The following is a 19,435-nucleotide window of genomic DNA, read 5'->3' as shown; positions in this document are numbered from 1 at the left end:
AACCGGCCAGTTCCATTTTGACATGACCCATTTCTTTCGTTCTATACTCAGAAGTACAAGTATTGAGATGCTCATAATGACAAGTTTTGCAATCTCCGTGTCAGTATCTATCTTCCCGTACCTTTCTTTTCGTACACTGTGAACAAATTAACGAGAAATAAAACAATTTCGAGGCAAGGTTCATCCAATTCGTCATTTTGACGTGCGTTTTTACTTATTTCTCCGTTAATATATAGAACAGTTGTAGAAAATTTTGCATCTCACAATAGAAAATAGTTGTATATAGAGAATATCATATGGCGTTTTCAATATCGCATCCGTATAAACCGGAGACACCAATATAATCCCAAGAGCTCTGCTCAAGGGATTATATTGGTTGAGGGTTGATACAGTGTGTGATATTGAAAAAGCCATATCACATGTATCATATACACTTTATTATATACATATAACTCAAGCAGATGTTTTTATGTGACATGGTAGGACAACCGGATATACCATACAATGATATCTAACAATAAAGGGGAGAGAGAGTTAATACGTATACATAAAGTATACACAGGAGGATTTTACCAGATTCACTTCCAATATTCATAAACATATTGCAATTATTTCATTGTCAAGAATGAAAAATTCGGTCTCATATCTGTTGTCTCTTTGTAATTGAATAACGAATACAGATAATCACTCAGTTAAAACACAACGTAATGTCACCATAGTACATTATCCAGATTAGTAGAATATCTTCATGTAGGTATCTTTATTTTTGTAAATTCATAAATATATCATTTTTTCTACTATAATATAGAGGGCATATAAATAAGAACTGAACTTGACCTCTAAATGTGTTTAGAGAGCAAAACGTCCAATATTTTATCTTGACGAGATAAACAAAACTTACCTTTTGCATAAGATACTTTTTGGGAGTTCACAAGTTTGCTCCAAAGCTGGCTATCAACGGAGATGTTGGATGGTTACCTTCAAAAGAACGTCGCTGGTGTAATATGATTAGATATTGGAACCGATTGATGGATATGGACAATAGTAGACTTTGTAAAAGGGTGTTCCTATGGGACTACGAATTATCTACGAACAATTGGTCAACTAGTGTAAGATCAATAATGTCTTTAGTTGGTATGGATAATAACTTTCAACAAATGCTAAAATGTGATGTTACTAGCGTCAGAAACAATCTTATGGATATATGTGCAACAAAATGGCATACGAACTTATCTAACTTTCCGAAACTTCGTACATATAGAACTTTTAAATCTACATATTCAACAGAAACATATGTTAAACAAAATTTAAAACGTAGAGAAAGATCGGTACTGGCCCAGTTTAGATGTGGCATTCTCCCGCTAAGATTAGAAACAGGACGTTTTGTTGGTGAGCCAGAATACCAACGGATATGTAGAATGTGCGATTCCGGACATGTTGAAAATGAACAACACTTTCTGATTGAATGCCAATTTTACAATGGACTACGTAATAAATTATTCTCTGGACTTAGTGAAACCGTATTAAATTTGAATAACAGTGAAAAGTTAAATTTATTATTGTCAGAATATCCTCGAAAAACAGCTCAATAATTAGAACATTCATTAACAAAACGCAGACAACACTTATATTTAAATAATTAACATGTATATATAATTCCTGAGACAATCTGAATCAATACTATAGTATCTATAGTGACTTATAGGTCCATTGGGCCGGGTGTAATTTAATTGAAATATTTCAATATTGTACATAATTTGTTATACACAATGTCACTATAATAAACATATTTGTATTGTATTGTATTGTATATTAACAATTCAACAATTTTTTTTTATATTCAAAGTTGGATTTAAAATCAAAATAAGTTTAACCATTTGCTATGCTCATTATGTGAAATGACACCTCTCATGCTTGACCATAAGATTACCAAGCGAAGTTCGAGGTATTCCATAGTAAGCTGTAATCTTTTTATAATTTAAGGCGAATATGGTAAACATATAATTTCTCGCTATTTTATTTAATAGAATAACACTAAAATGTGATTGAAAATATTTCAACTGTTGTTATGGTTTTACAATGATGTTCATATCTATTTTAGTTTTTTTTGTTTCCAGTCTTTGTTTTTACAGTACTCATTGGTACGAAGTCTGAAAATAATACGGTTAATGTTATCTATGACTTTGATGACCTAAGATTCCAAATATTTGTGATAAGATATACAAGCCCTGGAATATCGTATAGTTTAGCCATATTGTGTAGTTTTGAACAGCGGTATACTACTGTTGCCTTTATTTATTGATATTTTTGGTATAGACCAATCATTATATGTAGACGCGCGGAAAATGTCAAAGAGGCGTTTATCTGCGTGCACTACATGTTAACGGTTGAATACGATTGAAGCATCGTTCAGTATGTTACATTTTACGTGTCGACTGCTAAACATCTCGCAAAAACTAAAATCATGACCCACAGTGGGATTTTTAGCACTATGTTATCAATTCAAACTGAAACCTATACCAAGTGAAACTTCACATCAGTGTATATTCAGTGATATTAGGGACCGATAAAGATCACGACTTAGTTGATGTTAAGAGACAAAAGCATTGCAATTTTACGTTAGAGTTGTACAATGGAAGTACAAACAATTGAAGAAAAATAGATGTTTAAAACTGCAATAGTGTCTAAATATACAATGACAACTATTTGCTTCCACTTAAGGATGTTCGTTTGTCATGTTTTAGGATTTTTGTCAAATTTTCGGAATCCTCTAATTATATCCATATGAATGCCTACAATTTTTTGCCCATTGAACCCAATTTTCTTTTTATAAATCTTTTACTAGTATTATCATAAGCCATCTCTAAAAGTCTTATAAAATCTTTGTTATTTTTTAATAGTTTTTGAGAACTTAAACTTTTGGCAATGATATCCTATTTTGTAAAATCCATTTTTTGTAAATAGCTAATATCTCGAAAACAAGCACATTGACCTATTTATTTTATTTGTAATTTTGGTTCCTGTAATACCCTTTCAACATGCACTAGTGTTATGAAAAGCTTGTCATTTTGAAACTTAGTAGCGAACTTCCTTAAATATGTTGTACACATTTGATATTAGATATTTGTCGCGTTTTAGTTTCCTGGAGTACATGGCTTAATAAGACTTAATATATATACATGGTAAATAAATAACTGGTCATGTTATGACAGTTTCTTTCGTTAACAAACAAATACACAATGAACTAAGATCCATTCAGTTTGCTCCTATGTTAACTATGCATAGGAATTTTTCAAATGTTGAATGACATATCAAATTTATTTTGATGTATTTAAATAGTCTGTCTTTGTATACAACGGGGATCGGTTGGATCAACAGATGACACACTTACTGAATGAATATTTAAATGCGTGGGTGGACTGTATTCTTATAAATAGAAAATGATCAGCCTAGCTAAAGTTCGTAATTTAATATACTTTGAGGTATGTTGTTGTACATGTGACAAAAATAGAAACTAGGCTACTAAATGAAATATGCTGGTATATCTCGCACTTGAAACATTTCCCAAAAAGGGTAATCTTAACAATTATTGTGTTTGGAACGGGGACTTTGGACATCAAGGCAAAACCCGGAATGGATGAAAAAGATGAATATTTTAGAAAACATAAAACACAAAATTACGACAACTGAAAATCAAATTATCCGAAGTAATATAGATATTTCGGACGGGTAATCATATCCGTCTTTAAAAGTGGAACCGATTGCTTACTTAGATAAATTAGATAAACAGATATACATAGCACAGTAGAAACAACAGAGAGAAGTAGCCAGTTGGCATAATACAGTAACCGTCTTACTTTAAAGTATGAAGTTGTAACAGTCAAAGTTGTGTTAAGTGCTGTACAATATAAAAATGAACCACAAAGTTGGTAGTCGACCAGTTACGTGTATCCAATATCTTAATTTGAATTATAAAGTATGATAGTACAAGACAAATCGACATTATTGTAAGATTTGCTCTCTACGAAAAATACCATTCCTTTTGTTTCATAGTCTCGCCATTCGTAATGGCGCTTCTTTGTGTGACTAATATTTCCGTGTACGAAACATACTTTTCACAAGTTAGTTTTCTGGTTTTAAATATCATGTCATATTGTAAGTGATGTATATGTTGCATATTGCATGGCCTACTTCCTGTCTTTGTTTTGTTTAAATACATTTAAAAATAACTGAACGTAATCAGGTAGTTTCCTTGTGTGTACAAGTGGAAGGTGTCTATTCAAATTAACACATCTTTCACTACAGCAACGCCTTAATTGACGGCATATCTTGTTCCGACGGAATAAAAATGATAAACTGACCAGTGTCACTTGCATTCTACTTGAGGTTAGTAATTAGCTATATTTTATTTTGTTTATTGTGGATTGTTTTTAAATCTAATCTACAAAAATAGAAAGCAGTTATTACTATAATAAAAGAAATAAAATGTGATTAAAGCTGAAAAGTATATGTCGATGATTATTTAATGTCAATAATCTGCATATAGTGTAACTTAAACAGTTAGTCCCCAAAACTTTTGGAATATGCCGAAAATGTGATTAAGTTGAACAGTTTACAAATAAAAGATAAGACTGCACCAAATAAAATCAACTTAAACTCTGCGATCCGTTTGACTAGAAGGAAAATCAACGTTTCCTCGATGTGTGCTAAACGTACATCCCACTCTCGTCTTGCTTTGAAGAAATTGTAAGCACATACTATCATATTCAATAACCATTCAGTCTATCATTGCCTATTAATCACAGAACAAAACGATTGGACAGTTGAAAGGTTGAATGTAGTTGTGGGATTTGAAAATTAGCTTTAAAACAGACGAAATAGCATCAACTGTATACGGAATGAGACTTAGTGAATATCAGTGAGGACACAGGAAGTGATCATCATGGTAGTTTTGTACGTCTGCTTGATTGTATACATCGTACCTAACACAATATAAATCATTCCCCCTCAAAATAAATCGTACATTATAAATCCCCAATGATGACATCAATTGTTGAGTACTAATAATTCATATGATACATGTAACACCAAACTTTTGAATATTGTATAACAAAGGCGACACGTTTCATACCAAACTACTGATATAAAGATTTGGTTTTGAAGTTTGGTTGCACTTGTTGAAAACTTATTTCAAACGGGATAGCACATTCTCATTTTTACGGAAATGTTGTTAACCGTGCCCGGAAATTTAGAAATGATCCATGTAAACTTGTCGCTCCTTTAAATAAACTTATTCTAAAAGGTTACCTATTCAACACTGTAATAAGATCATTGAATATTGTTTTATTGGTATAAATATTGATTTTGTTATCAGTAAATTAAAAGCTAACTAAATATTACTAGTATGTTATATGCATGTACATATTCATGGATCTACAATCTGTCGATACTTGGCATTGAACAAAGTCATATTTTTCTCTGGCTGTTTATGAAGTCTTTACACTAAATCCATTGGATGTTGGATGTGTACGGATTGATAGTTTAGTCTTAGATGCATGATTTTTTTATTAGTTGTTAGTGGCTTTGAACTAGCTGTCAGATAACTGCGAGTACTCTCAGATCTGTTTATTGTAAAATTGAGAATGGAAATGGGTAATGTGTCAATGAGACAACAACCCGACCATAGAAAAAACAACAGCAGAAGGTCACTAACAGGTCTTCAATGTAGCGAGACATTCCCGCACCCGGAGGCGTCCTTCAGCTGGCCCCTAAATAAATATATACTAGTTCAGTGACAATGAACGCCATACCAATTTCCGAACTGTACACAAGAAACCAAAACCAAAAAAATACAAGACCAACAAAGGGCAGAGGCTCCTGACTCGGGACAGGCGCAAACATGTCTATGAGATCTCAACCCTCCCCCTATTCCTCTAGCCTATGTAGAAAGGTAAATGCATAACAATACGCACATTTAAAATTCAATTCAAGAGAAGTCCGAGTCTGATGTCAGAAGATGTAACCAAAGAAAATAAACAAAATGACAATAATACATAAATAACAACAGACTCCTAGCAGTTAACTGACATGCCAGCTCCAGACTTCAATTAAACTGATTGAAAGATTTTGATTTCTGTCTTTTTGTGTCAGGATGTATACGTACCAGGCCACGTCCACTTGTATTTTTGTCCATCTGATGAGTTAAGCCTTTTTCAACTGATTTTTATAGTTCGTTCTTATGTTGTACTGTTATACCACTATCCCATGTTAGGGGGGATCCCGCTAACATGTATAACCCCGCCACATTATTCATTGATGTGCCTGTCCCAAATCAGGAGCCTGTAATTCAGTGGTTGTCGCTTGTTTATGTGTAACATATTTGTTTTTCGTTCATTGTTTTTTACATAAATAAGGCCGTTAGTTTTCTTGTTTGAATTGTTTTACATTGTCTTATCGGGGCCTTTTATAGCTTACTATGCGGTATGGGCTTTGCTCATTGTTGAAGGCCGTACGGTGACCTATAGTTGTTAATGTCTGTGTCATTTTGGTTTGTTGTGGATAGTTGTTTTAATGGCAATCATACCACATCTTCTTTTTTTATACTTCTTGACCGGATAACGAATTACGATGACACTTCTATGTATATTCTAGCATATGACACATTTTGTTTGACTTAGCTTTTGTAAGGTTTTTCGTTAGTTTTCTTTTGTCATTAAAATGAACATATATTGTTTTTTTTTTGTAAATATCTAAAACGAACGACATAGTGCAAAATCATTGCAGACGATTTTAAATGAGTACTCAAACTCGTCAGTTAAACGACTTTGTTCTTAAATACAAGATATTAAACTAAAGAATAAACTCGGACAACAGCAAAAAATATTATGTGTATAGTAGTCCATGGTGTTTATATGCTTTAAAAAAAATATTAGCATTCTGTAATTATGTTGAAGAGATGTGAAGATAACCATTAGTGTACTCCTTGTTAATACTGCGTGTAATTGGAATTAGATATTCTTGATTAATACATACGAGAAGGTAATACCTTGCGAAAAGAAAACTGATTCTATATCAACTATAGTTGGAGGCGTCTGACTTCGGTTGTCGGAAGGTTGCTTAGTCTTACGTTGTCTTTGTTATGTTTTGTAAACTTTTGTTGTCAATTTATTTTGAGATGGTGTTGTCAGTTTATTTTCGACTTATGGGTTTGAATGTCCCTTTGTTATCTTTCTCCCTTCTGTTTTATTATATGTTTCTGTCTACGAACAAATATTTTATTTACATACTAGATACATGTAATCTTTTTCTCTGTACTTGAAGAGGGCATATCGGTTACAAATTGTATGGCCTACTGCCTTTCTGTGTTCTCTTCGTCAGAAAATCTTTAAATACTTGTAATATTATAGAAACTTCCTTGTGTATAAAACTTATACGATTCGAGTCATATTAATACATCTCTAACTGAATCAATAATTAAATGCACGGAATCTAGGATACTGACGGTTTCATGGTATAGAAGAGACCAGTATTAGTATTAGTTTTATTATTGCTTAGCTTGATAAGTAACCAATGCAATGAAGATAGTTCTTTCAGTTAAAAGACAACACTTTAGAAAAAAAACCTGTTAAATACAATATGATTAAAACGGGAACAATATGATAATTAATTATTTAATTCCAAATGTCCAAAAAGTATACCTTAAACTATATTTTACTAAGATAGGCGGCCACTGCTGAAGAACAAATATATATTTTTGTAAAAAATCAAAAATAGAAGATTAAAATAAAAAAAAACTATGTACAAATCTTAAGATTCTGCAATACGAACTCAACTAAAACAGGGAATATTATCAGGCGCGTTTGAATAAATATATCCTGCTTCACTTGTCGTTTTAATTTTACAATACACTACCCACACGTTTCATAATACATGGGTATGTCAGTACATAAAATAGAGATAGTGATTCAAAAAAAGAATAACAAAGGCCATTTGTAGTAAAGAGGTAATACGTTTTCAAAATATAAAAAATTATCGACGCTACCTGCATCAGATTTTAATTTTGTGTTTGCTGAACCCATTTGCTTTCTTTTTTCCTTGTCAAAATAAAATGAGTGTTCACGGTTTTTATACTTAAAATCATATTCATTTTATGATATGGCCTTATTTTTGTCTCGATTGTATCTGGTAATGCTAATTAGAAAAATGTGGCATGACCGAGCCGATGGTAATCATACGAAGCTGTAGATATTTTTTCCTTTTTCTATGTTTTATGATATATTTCTGTCAAAAATACAAAATATTTTATTTTACAAAGATACATTTAGTCTCTTTCTTTTTACTTGTAAAGGGCATATTGGTTACAAATTGTATAGCCTACTGCATTTCTTTGTTCTCTTTGTCAGATAATCTTTAAATAATTGTTATATTTTTTTAATTTCTTTGTGTAAAAAATTTGTATTATTCAAGTCAAACTAACAAATCTCTATCTAAACAAATAACCATTGTATATAAAGTGTGAATCTAGTTAGTTCATTTTTGACGGTCGTATGCGAGTCTGTCTATTGTAGAATAAGGATGATGACGAAAAGTGCATTTGTTTACATTTTCAAAATACAAAATAAATGATTTAAAAGAATAATTTGTAATTTTGTTATTTTTAATAATGGTAAAAAGTATGTTCATGTACTTTATCGTGTATTTACAAATTAATTTAACCACACACTTTGTCTTACTCGATACATTTATAATCCGACCAGTAATCATTTTCTGTGATAACCTTGGGGTTTTTTTTGTGTAAGAGGTCATATACATTGTATATACAAGTGTAAATAAATATGCTGTTGATGATTCTATTATATTTATTGCGAAATTTTGGTTTCAATTCCAAATTAAATGCAATTTGGATTTAAAATTGTTGTTCAAATTTCTAGCAATGGGAAATAACTAACAACTTTTCACAAATTGAGGATTTACAATAGATACACAGAGAAATAGGTCAAGGTTTATTAAAAGGTGGTCGAGAATGGTTCAGAGACTGGTAGATTAAGTATGAGTACAAGTTAAGACAACATTCGAGTGAGACGCGTAAATTTCAAAATAGTTCGGTACAGTTGGTAATTTCAGACTTTTTCTAGTTTGGGCTCCCTGATATCAATGAAATTTTGCAAGCTGGAAATTTCACATATCGATTTTGTGAGATACAGAAGTGCAGACTCAACCCTTGATGGCAAACTGTGATATCATTGCTCATGTGGTGAATTTCTTAGTTTGTATTGATGAAGATAGTTATTTTGACTTTGATATATTCCGCAGTATCCCACAGTTTTCTGTACTGAGAAACTCGTTAGGCTCTAGGGTGTATTTGCTATTGGTAATTTTTAGGGTAGCGCCAAGCTTTACCTCTAATGTCAATGCCTTTAAAGAGAATCTCTTAGCTTATGTATCCGGTAATAGTCGTTATTTCAATTTAGAAGCCAATGCTAGAACCGTCCTCTAAAAACTTGACCAATGCGGAGAGTATAATGGCCTGCCGATAATAGTCAATTTTATGATTTATTGGGTTCCCCCTTTTACCTAGACCGACAAACTCCTACCTGTCTGTGTCATAAGTTATATCTGCTATATCAAAGGCAAAACCCAAATAATATGTTAATAGTATGACCACATGGGACTCTCGTTGTTTAACCAGACCGCAATAGTTTATTTTCACTTTGTGATATACCTTGGTTCAACCTCTACCCTATTCATACAAACTCCCACTGTGCTATGGCAAAACTGCTTTCAGACATTTTAATTGTCTAATTCTACATCTGAAATCATGCGAAACATGGAGTATTTCATGGTTTGACCAGCTAACAACAATAAATTTCGATTTGTAATATCTTAAGGTACCCACGCCTCAACTTTGCTGAAACGCTCATTCAAGTTTAAGGTATTTTAAAGATAATGCCTACCTTTACCTCTGATATAAGGCCCAACGTTTTGCCAGCTACAAACAGTGAGTATCGATTTTGTGATATCAAAAGTTAACCCTTTACTGACATATTCTTATATATTCGGAAAAGTCTAACGCAATTTAAAAGTCATGCCTACCGCCAACTGGCCATCCAACAACAGGTAATCTTGAGTTGGTTATATACCGGGATATCGCAATGCCTACCATTTAAAAAACCTTGAAAAATCAGCCTCTTATTTTGGATAGAATATGATAAAATATTTCAAAATTAAAATTGAAACATAGTTTATGAATAAAAAAATGTATGAAAAAACATGTTTTGACTAACAACAATTTTGATAACAAAATGAAGAATGTTTTGTACTAAAAATTGTATTTTACAACTTTTACAGAAGTCGAACTTTACAATATCAGAAATTTTAAAGGTAATCTTAAGATGATTGTTGACATCAAGGTTGATCGTTATACGCCAAAGAATTAGTACTTGATCCATTCAAACGAATAACCACTTCTTCACGTCTTCTGATTCCAGCCACCAATCGACTAATTTGTTGCTGAGGTAACCGCAACCATTCCTGATGAAGAGCATTGTTTATGTCATAACGTAATTGCATTAAGGGTGACCTTTCGCGCACTTTACGCCGAATACTGTCCCATATATGCTCGATATGGTTCAAACCTGGGCTAAGTTCGGGCCAAGGGAGATAAACTGACTTCCGTTGGAACAACCGATCTTCCTGCACGATCGTAATTTCCAACTTTGGCGAGCTCTGCACTACATTGGATACGGGCCACTGTATGTTCGTAAGCAAAGGTCCCTGAAATGGTCTTATCGCTCGATAACCAGTACCGATGAGCCGATCTCCAGCAGTTCTTGTTTAAAGTCTCCTGTATGACAACCACTCTCTTTTTAGGATTTTATTGGTTGCAATGGGTTTACTTCTGACCAACCTTCATTATGCTTGATTTTCCCTAGAAGATGGTATAAGGGGTCTTCTTGATCTCGGAAGGTCTTTTACATCGTTTGTTGCCTGATTTTTATTCTAAAAACGACTTATAGTGGAATGCTGATGACCAACATTACGTGCAATTGTTACAGTGACATACCTTCTTCTCTCATGCTGATAATCTGCCATCTAAATGAAGTTAAAAGTTGAAGAGGACCAATTGCAAGGTGTCAATCACATAACTTTATAAACTTGATTATCTAAAATGTTGAAAACTATGAGGATAAACATATCTGTTTTATTGTTTACGGGTACAGTAGCTGCATGTGCAGATAAGAACTTATCGAGTCGATATTTATTTATCAAACTCAGGTTAGATTTGAATAATGTTTCACCAGTTCTATTTCAACAAATTTAATAAAAAAAACATATTTTTTTAATTTGAATTTCAATTTGGTATTGCAATACTTTTTTCGATGTGTATTTATTGTACCGCGGTACTCCACTCTACCCGTTGCAGCCGATCTTGTCTGAGGCATCTGTAATTTAAAAAAATATATATATAATGTTTCATGTGAAGAATCTTTGAGCTTAGCCAGTCAGCAAAAACTAATGTTTTCTGTTACTCCACCCTAACCTTTTGCTGAAAATAAATACTGGTATATAGCATCAGTGATATCGAATATTTTAAAAGCTATGCTATCTCTATCTCTGATATCATAGCCAAAATAAAGAAAATCTTCGTTTGACTAGTCAGAAAAGTTAATTTTGACTTTGTGATATTCCAGAGCACCTCGCTGTACCCTATGCAGAGACACCTCTACCGGTCTAGGGCATATGTGCTAGAGACAATTTCTAAGGTGTTGCTCACATTCAACTCTGACATCATGGCCCTCATAAAGATTCCTTATGTTTAGCCAGCCAGCAATAGGTATTTTTGACTCTGTCATATACTGAGGTACACACCAAAGACTTTTTTGTTTTAAACTCATTTCAAACGTAGTTTCTACCTCTCCTTCATATCACCATTGAGCAAGTAAAGAATTCGTTAGTTTGGGGATGCGGCAATTGTTTATTTTGACCTTGTGGTTATGACCTTGTGGTTAACCGGGGTACCAAGCACTTCTTAATGCATACAAACTCGTAAAGGAATATGACGTTCCTGCTATCAGCCATTTTAAAAGGTAATGCGTACCTTTTCCTCAGATTATGCCCCAGGATGAAAATCGTTCATTTTAGTCTTTCGCCAATTGATAATTGTGACTCTGTGATATACTGGGTTCACTTGTTAACTTAAGCAGACACACACATACAATTCATTTTCAACGCAATACCTATCGCATGGCTGACGTGAATAATCCCTTATGTTGGCCAGATCTGTACATTTTATTTAATCTATTGCGAGCATGAAGTTCTTTGGGAATCTTCGAATGACAGGATAGTAGTTCAAATCTATCGAATTTAGTTGGTATCCTGAAATTAACGACTTTGATACATTGATATTTATTTGTTTTGGTCTATACATGTTATAGGAATAAACACTATACTCACATTTTTTTAAGTCCAGTTTCTGTCATTAATTTCTATTCAATGGAAAAGAAAAAAAACATGTAAATCTTCTGGATACATATTTTATCATTTTTTTCTTTACAGAATGTCAAAATGAGCTCGGAAGAAAAATGGACACAGCTTGGCGAGGTAAAACAAATATCTAGTGTTATCCATTTACAAGTTGTAACGACTATTATATTTGTGTTTTTTCTCTGTACTGAGTTTTTTTCCGTTTGTTTGTGCTGTATTCCTGTCACATAGTGTTGGCATTTTAGCAATATCTTTTAACATTCCCATAAACATATAAGCAGGAATTTTTACTAGCCATAACATCATATAATATGTGATATAGTCATCAATATTTCAGTTGTCATCAAATAGTTCGTTTCTATTTATGCTGGCGTTTTTTGTTGCAAGTCGGTGTTTCTGGTGTTCCCTTGTTCTCATCTTACAGTTGATGTGTTTCCAATAGAATTAATTTGTAATTTTTATTTATTCTACATTGGCTAAAAGTAATGGGGAGGGTTGAGATCTCAAAAACATGTTTAACCCCGTTTTACGTTTGCTTCTGTCCAAAGTCTGGACCCACTGGCCTTTGTTAGTCTTCTATGTTTTTTTTAATTTGAGTTCATTAGTATGGTTTAGAGATGAGTGTGGTGTCTATTTTCATTGAACTAGTGCACAATTTTATTGTGGAGCCAGCTGAGGACCACCTGAAGGCAATACGGTGGTTTAAAGTGATAAAGTTCTACGTCAAGTGGTTTTTGGTAGAGAATTAAGTAATTGACAATATTTATATTTTTAATTTCGATAAGGATGTGATATAAACGAAACAAATTATAATGAATATCTGCTAAGTATCATGGTTAAACTTTCGAATCAAAAGTTCATTGTAACATATAACTTCTCTTCATCATTTGGCTGGGTGAAGTCTGGTGATTGTCTGTAACTTGAAATAATTTTAAAAGACGACATAGAATTTTCCTTTGGCAAAGATGCATACTGAAAAAAAATGAGAATGGAAACGGGTAATGTGTCAAAGAGACAACAACCCGACTTAAGAACAAACAACAGCAGAAGGTCACCCACAGGTCTTCAATGCAGCGAGAAATTTCCGCACCCGGAGGTGTCAGTATATTTAGGAAATGTACGTATCTGTACCCTGGCGTTTAAAACGTTATGTAAATTACGGCTAAGGTAATCTATTCCTGGGATAAGAAAATCCTTAGTTATAAATATTAGTAAACAATATCTCTAATAAATGATTTACGATGTATAGGGATATAGTACTTGACTATTTGTGATGTACTCATTTCCTGAACTATTCAAACGTTTTTCTGTTTTTAGATGACTTAGTACTAGTATTACAATTGCATCCAAATCTCGTTAAACAGAAATTGTTAAGGCATCATAGGTCGTGTTCATATTAACGTCATGCACAGAAAACATAGTTACAAAAAACTGTCCCAGACAAGGGAAGGATTGGGATCCCGCTGTAATGTTTAACCCCACCACATTCTCTATGTACAGGCTTTATGTAGGTTGCTCATTGTTGAAGGCCGTACGGTGACCTTGAGTTGTAAATTCCTGTTTCATTTTAGTCTCTTGTGAATAGTTTTCTTATTGGCAATCATACCACATCATTTTTAACTTTACATTTTGTTTAAATATACAAGGCAGAATTCATGTTCTAAATATCAAGTTTTGTGTACACTTAACCCACACACAGCATACATTGATCAGATACTACTTGTAGACGACATATGATTTAATCTACATGTAAACATTGAGTTGTATCAATGAGAACGTAATTGTATTTAGTTTACGTGTGAATTACGTAAACATAACATCGGGTTAAGGTCAACGTGAACACTGCCTATAGACAGGTGTTTACCGTATGTGACCCACCAACGTGTGCGCGTATATCATGAATACAAAATGCATAGGGAATGTAAGTTTTGTATATTGTATAATCATGAAATATTCAAGAAGGTTATACAATGATATTATGATACATTGGTTTGTGTTGTTTCATTGGATTGCAGTCTTGTTGTCGCACACCTTGGATCACGTTCACCAGCAGATGTTTTAATCATATTTCACCATGTTTATTTATATTTATTTGACAACTGTATTGATTAGCTATGATATAAGATGTCTACACATTTAAAACATATTTCCCCTAACACTAAAACAACTCATTAAAGAGGGGCGAAATCGCTTTATGTGTTGGTGGTGGTCATCCGATCAGAAAATTTGATAAGGATATTCTAAAAATTTTGAACATAGGTTACAGGTTCTTACTCTGCTAGCGGCATCCATTACGGTGCTTTTTCCTTGGTATTTTGTCTTTCCTTTTACCTCAAAGAGCTGGTGTTCAAAGTCAAAATATAACATTAAGTTTAACACTTATTACATACCCAATAGTATATATGTATTAACCTTTTAATTAAGTGATTTTGAGTTATCATTACATGTGTGTATATCAATGTATACATGTATTTAATTCTGCATAGGATCTTTTGAAAGCTGCTAGGGATGGAACCACAAAGGAGTTAAAACGGATTTTAACAGAAGGAGCAAATGTGAATTATCAAAACAGGGTTAGTTATGTACATAGGTTAACATGACGCTTTAGATTGTTTTCGCTTTTGAGTAAGTCCAGTAAATGTAACGAAAAATTGCAATCTGGCAACCAACTCTCAATAGAATATGTTGGTAATATATATTGATATGAAACAGATATTTGTTTGCAGTTAGACCTTGGTTTCTTTTTATCATTAATATTTATAAAATGACCATAGGATACTGGCAACATAAAGTTCCTGTACTTAAATGACTACAGTTTTTGTTCCTTTTTAATCATCTATAAAATCCATCTTGGAGTAATTGATATTGACACTATTTTTGAACTTTATAGTGAAGTGCTTGTTTTCCTTTCCAATCTGTACTTTTAAATGTGGCTTACGTTTAAAATTTACAAGGTTTTTATTTGTTACAGTGGTTTACGATATTCGAACAACAGTAAACTAATGTCGACATCATTTGAATAACCAGAAACATTCTTAAAGCAGTGCTTTCTCATATATTCCATGTATAATTATAATTAACTCATTAGAATCGTCAACACTTTTAAAAACAAGCATCCAATTAGGGTTGAACAGGGAGAAATATGGTAGGAAAGTCATTTCAGTATGTTATTTTTTCTTTTCAATATCAGAAAGCCCTTAAGTAAGGAATATCAATTAAACAATAATAGCCTACACTGGAAATTGTCAGCACAATATGGAAAACTTTTAAATGTAAAAACGAATAAGTTTATGATTGATAATGAGACAACTTTTCACAAATGACTAAATGACACAGACATAAACAGCTATTGGACATCATATTATGACAATGAGCAAAGCGAATACAGCATAGGTAGCTATAAAATGCACCGAAATGACAAAAACCGTAAAACAATAAAGACAAGAAATTAAACAGCCTAATTAATAAACAAAAAATGAACGAAAATAAATATGTAACACAGCAACGACCGACAACAACTTACTTAGAGTAGGCACATACATACAGAATGTGGCGTGTTAACATGTAAGGTAGGGATACCAACCCTCAACATAACCTGGAACAGTGGTTTAACAGTAAAGAATAAGAACGATCTATAAAAATCAGTTGACGATTTATTTTAATAGTCATATCAACATCATCAATGCAGTGTATGCAGCTACTAAATTCTTTTTTAAATATGATACGTACTACTGGTCTGATAATATAAGTGAAACATTACGTTTTCTTTCCTTGATAACATTAGTTGCTTTCTCAATCATTTAATACCATATTACACTGGCACATGTTTCTCTCCCTTAGTATGGTCATAGTGCTCTCCATCAAGCTGCCAGTAAAGGGGAAACCGAAACCAGCAAGTTGCTAATTGAAAGTGGTATTAAACTGAATTTACAAGATCAGGTAGGTGAATGATAGGCACACCGAAAAATTAGCAATTGTACGTCAATGAGGGACATGACATTTGTTTAAGAGACAAAACCTCCTGATTGCACCTGTGCTATTTCCCAATTCACATCTAATCCGTCTGACCAGGTTTTTACCGGAGACCTCAACAAGAACTAAAACCAAGTGTACAGAGAAACATACAATATCTATACAGATATACAATAGCTAAATAATAGTAGAGGTTGACAAAAATAGTAAAATGAATTAAGAAATTATTATGGCATACATGTTTAATAAGTAAAATGCCATATTAATTTCTTAATTCATTTTACTATTTTTGATAACCTCCTCTAATATTTAGCTATGTTAAGTAACATGTATTATGAAATTCAAGGTTAAACTCAATAAAAAGATGAAAAAAACTGTCGGTTCTTCAAATACGAAAAGTTCAATGAAATGTCATTAGAATAAAATTCTTTCTTTTTAATCTATTGTTGGCTTCCGTATTGAATGTTCGCGTGTTGCGATTGGATGTTTTTAGTTAATGTCTTTGGTGAAATAAGTTGTTCCCTCTGTTTAATATTTTGCTAAAATGGTAATGTGTTTTTTTTTTATCCAGGATGGCAAAACTGCTCTCCATCTTGCTGCAAAGTACGGGAACACAGAAACCGCTAGGTTGCTGATTGACAGAAGTTGTGATGTCAATATACAAGAACAGGTCAGTCAGTGATAAACCAAACTGTAAAATTTTAAATCGACATTCTGCAAATAGTCTTGTTTTAGATTGTAAAATATGTTGTCGGTATCTATTTAGAATGTCAATAATGTTCCAGTTGTTAGTGAACCATGTACCATTATTAATACCCAGTTCTCTTAATACTTTCGAAGGGATGGTTTTACACAAATTGAAACCAAGTTGAGTCTTTAAGTTTATGGTGTCTACCATTTATGCTGTGTAAAAGAGGGACGAAATATACCAAAGGAACAGTCAAAGTCATAAATCGAAAATAAACTGACAACGCTATGGCTAAAAATGAAAAAAAGACACACAGACAAACAATAGTACACATGACACAACATAGAAAACTACAGAATAAACAACACGAACCCCGACAAACACTAGGGGTGATCGCAGGTGCTCCGGAAGGGTAAGCAGATCCTGCTCCTTATGTGACACCCGTCGTGTTGCTTATGCGATAACAAATCCGGTTAATAGTATAATTCGGTAGGTAACAGCCATGAAAGGGAAGGGGATTGTAGTAACGACGTAAGGGACATATCCGATATCATTTGTGAAACGGTTATTCCATAACGGTCAACCAACTCGTGATGGCGTCCGTGAAATTTACGAAGAGGTTATTTCAACTTCACCATTTGAAACTCTTGTTAAAATAGCTTCCTTGTGATCAGCAATCCTCTATCAAGAAAATGGTGATAGGAAATGCAAGCACGGGAATATCGTATCAATTGAGGGATATATACGCCGTATGCATTGTAACATTGAATGTATTTTATTTTAATCTCTTTCATAATATTTTTTGAATAAGCCTTCAAATCGACTGTTTTTTGTATTTCTTCTTGAAAGGAATTGAGGTTACAAATTTCAAAATGTGTTAATTTCATCTATATATTTTCCTTTTCTGAATTTTAATATATCGGCATTAAAATTTGTTCTGTTATTACTTCAGGATGAATAATGTAACACACATTGATAGCTCTTTTATTCTTCGGTTATTGATGAGAGAACAAAATCGAAAAGTGCAAAAAGCTTTCTTTTATTTCAAATTGTTGTAGTGCTATTTTTGTTATACTCTAGGTATGTTGTTTGACGTAAAAGGGTTAGCAATATTCCGATGGACCTCTTCAAAAGCAATTGCTGTTGTTTGTAAGGAATCACAGCCATGATAAATATAACATTTTACAATTTATATATAGATTAATCAATAAAAGCTTTTCAAAATTTCTACATATATAAATGCATGTACCATATGAGAAATAGTTGTTTCCCCTTTGATAAACTCATCATAGATACCAGGACTAAATTTTGTATATAAAGTTCAAAAGGTCAAATAAAGTACAAAATTGAAGAGCAATGAGGACCAAAATTCCCAAAACTTTTGCCAAATCCAGCTAAGGTAATCTATGCCTGAATTATCATTGGAATTCGGTTTGTTTGTTTTTTTCTTTTCTTTTAAATGAAACAAATCATGTACTACATCAATAATTTTCAAATGAGGGTATCGTCTGAAAACCATTTTTTAAAGATCATTCTATGTCGTCTGTTTTTTAGTGCCTAAGTATTTCTTTTTTGTACACTGCTGATTTGCAAACCATAAATGACTGTTGTTATCAAATTATCATCTATAATGTTGGCATTTATTTTTGTTGCAGTTCAGTAAACTGTTTAATGTTATTTTAATTTAAAACAAAAGAAAGGATTTGCAAAATGTGTCTAATCTGCTGTACAGTAGTCGTTTTTTTTTATGTAATTTATACGTGTTTCTCGTTTTTTTTTATATAGATTAGACCGTTGGTTTTCTTGTTTGAATGGTTTCACACTCATACTTTTGGGGCCCTTTATAGCTTGTTGTTCGTGTGCATGTACCAATTCAGGAATATGAAAGTTGTCGTCCATTTGTATGATGTGTATCATAACTTTCCGATTGAATTTTCCTCTCGGAGTTCAGTTTTTTTGTGATTTTACTTTTTTTTTCGAACTCATTAAAAATGTACCAAGCGGGACTATGTAATGATCGGCACATCTGCCGATAAGACAACTTACTATTATCACAAGATAAAAAAAAAAAAACTTGTCACTAGTGAGCTAAAACACTGATAAATTCAATTGGTGACGATTTTGAATCGATTTTGGTTTCTCTTTCAAAGTTTCTGTAGAACCAGTTATTTTAGGAAAAATCTAATTCTGTTAATTATATCAATTCCGAAATTAATTTTACCTTTTACTTTGGATGTCCATAAAGTAGACACTATCGACCGTTACGTATTACCAAATATATGTAAACGAAAT

Source organism: Mytilus galloprovincialis, chromosome 3, assembly GCF_965363235.1.
Source record: "Mytilus galloprovincialis chromosome 3, xbMytGall1.hap1.1, whole genome shotgun sequence".
NCBI classification, from domain to species: Eukaryota; Metazoa; Mollusca; class Bivalvia; order Mytilida; family Mytilidae; genus Mytilus; species Mytilus galloprovincialis.
This window is presented reverse-complemented; position numbering follows the sequence as displayed.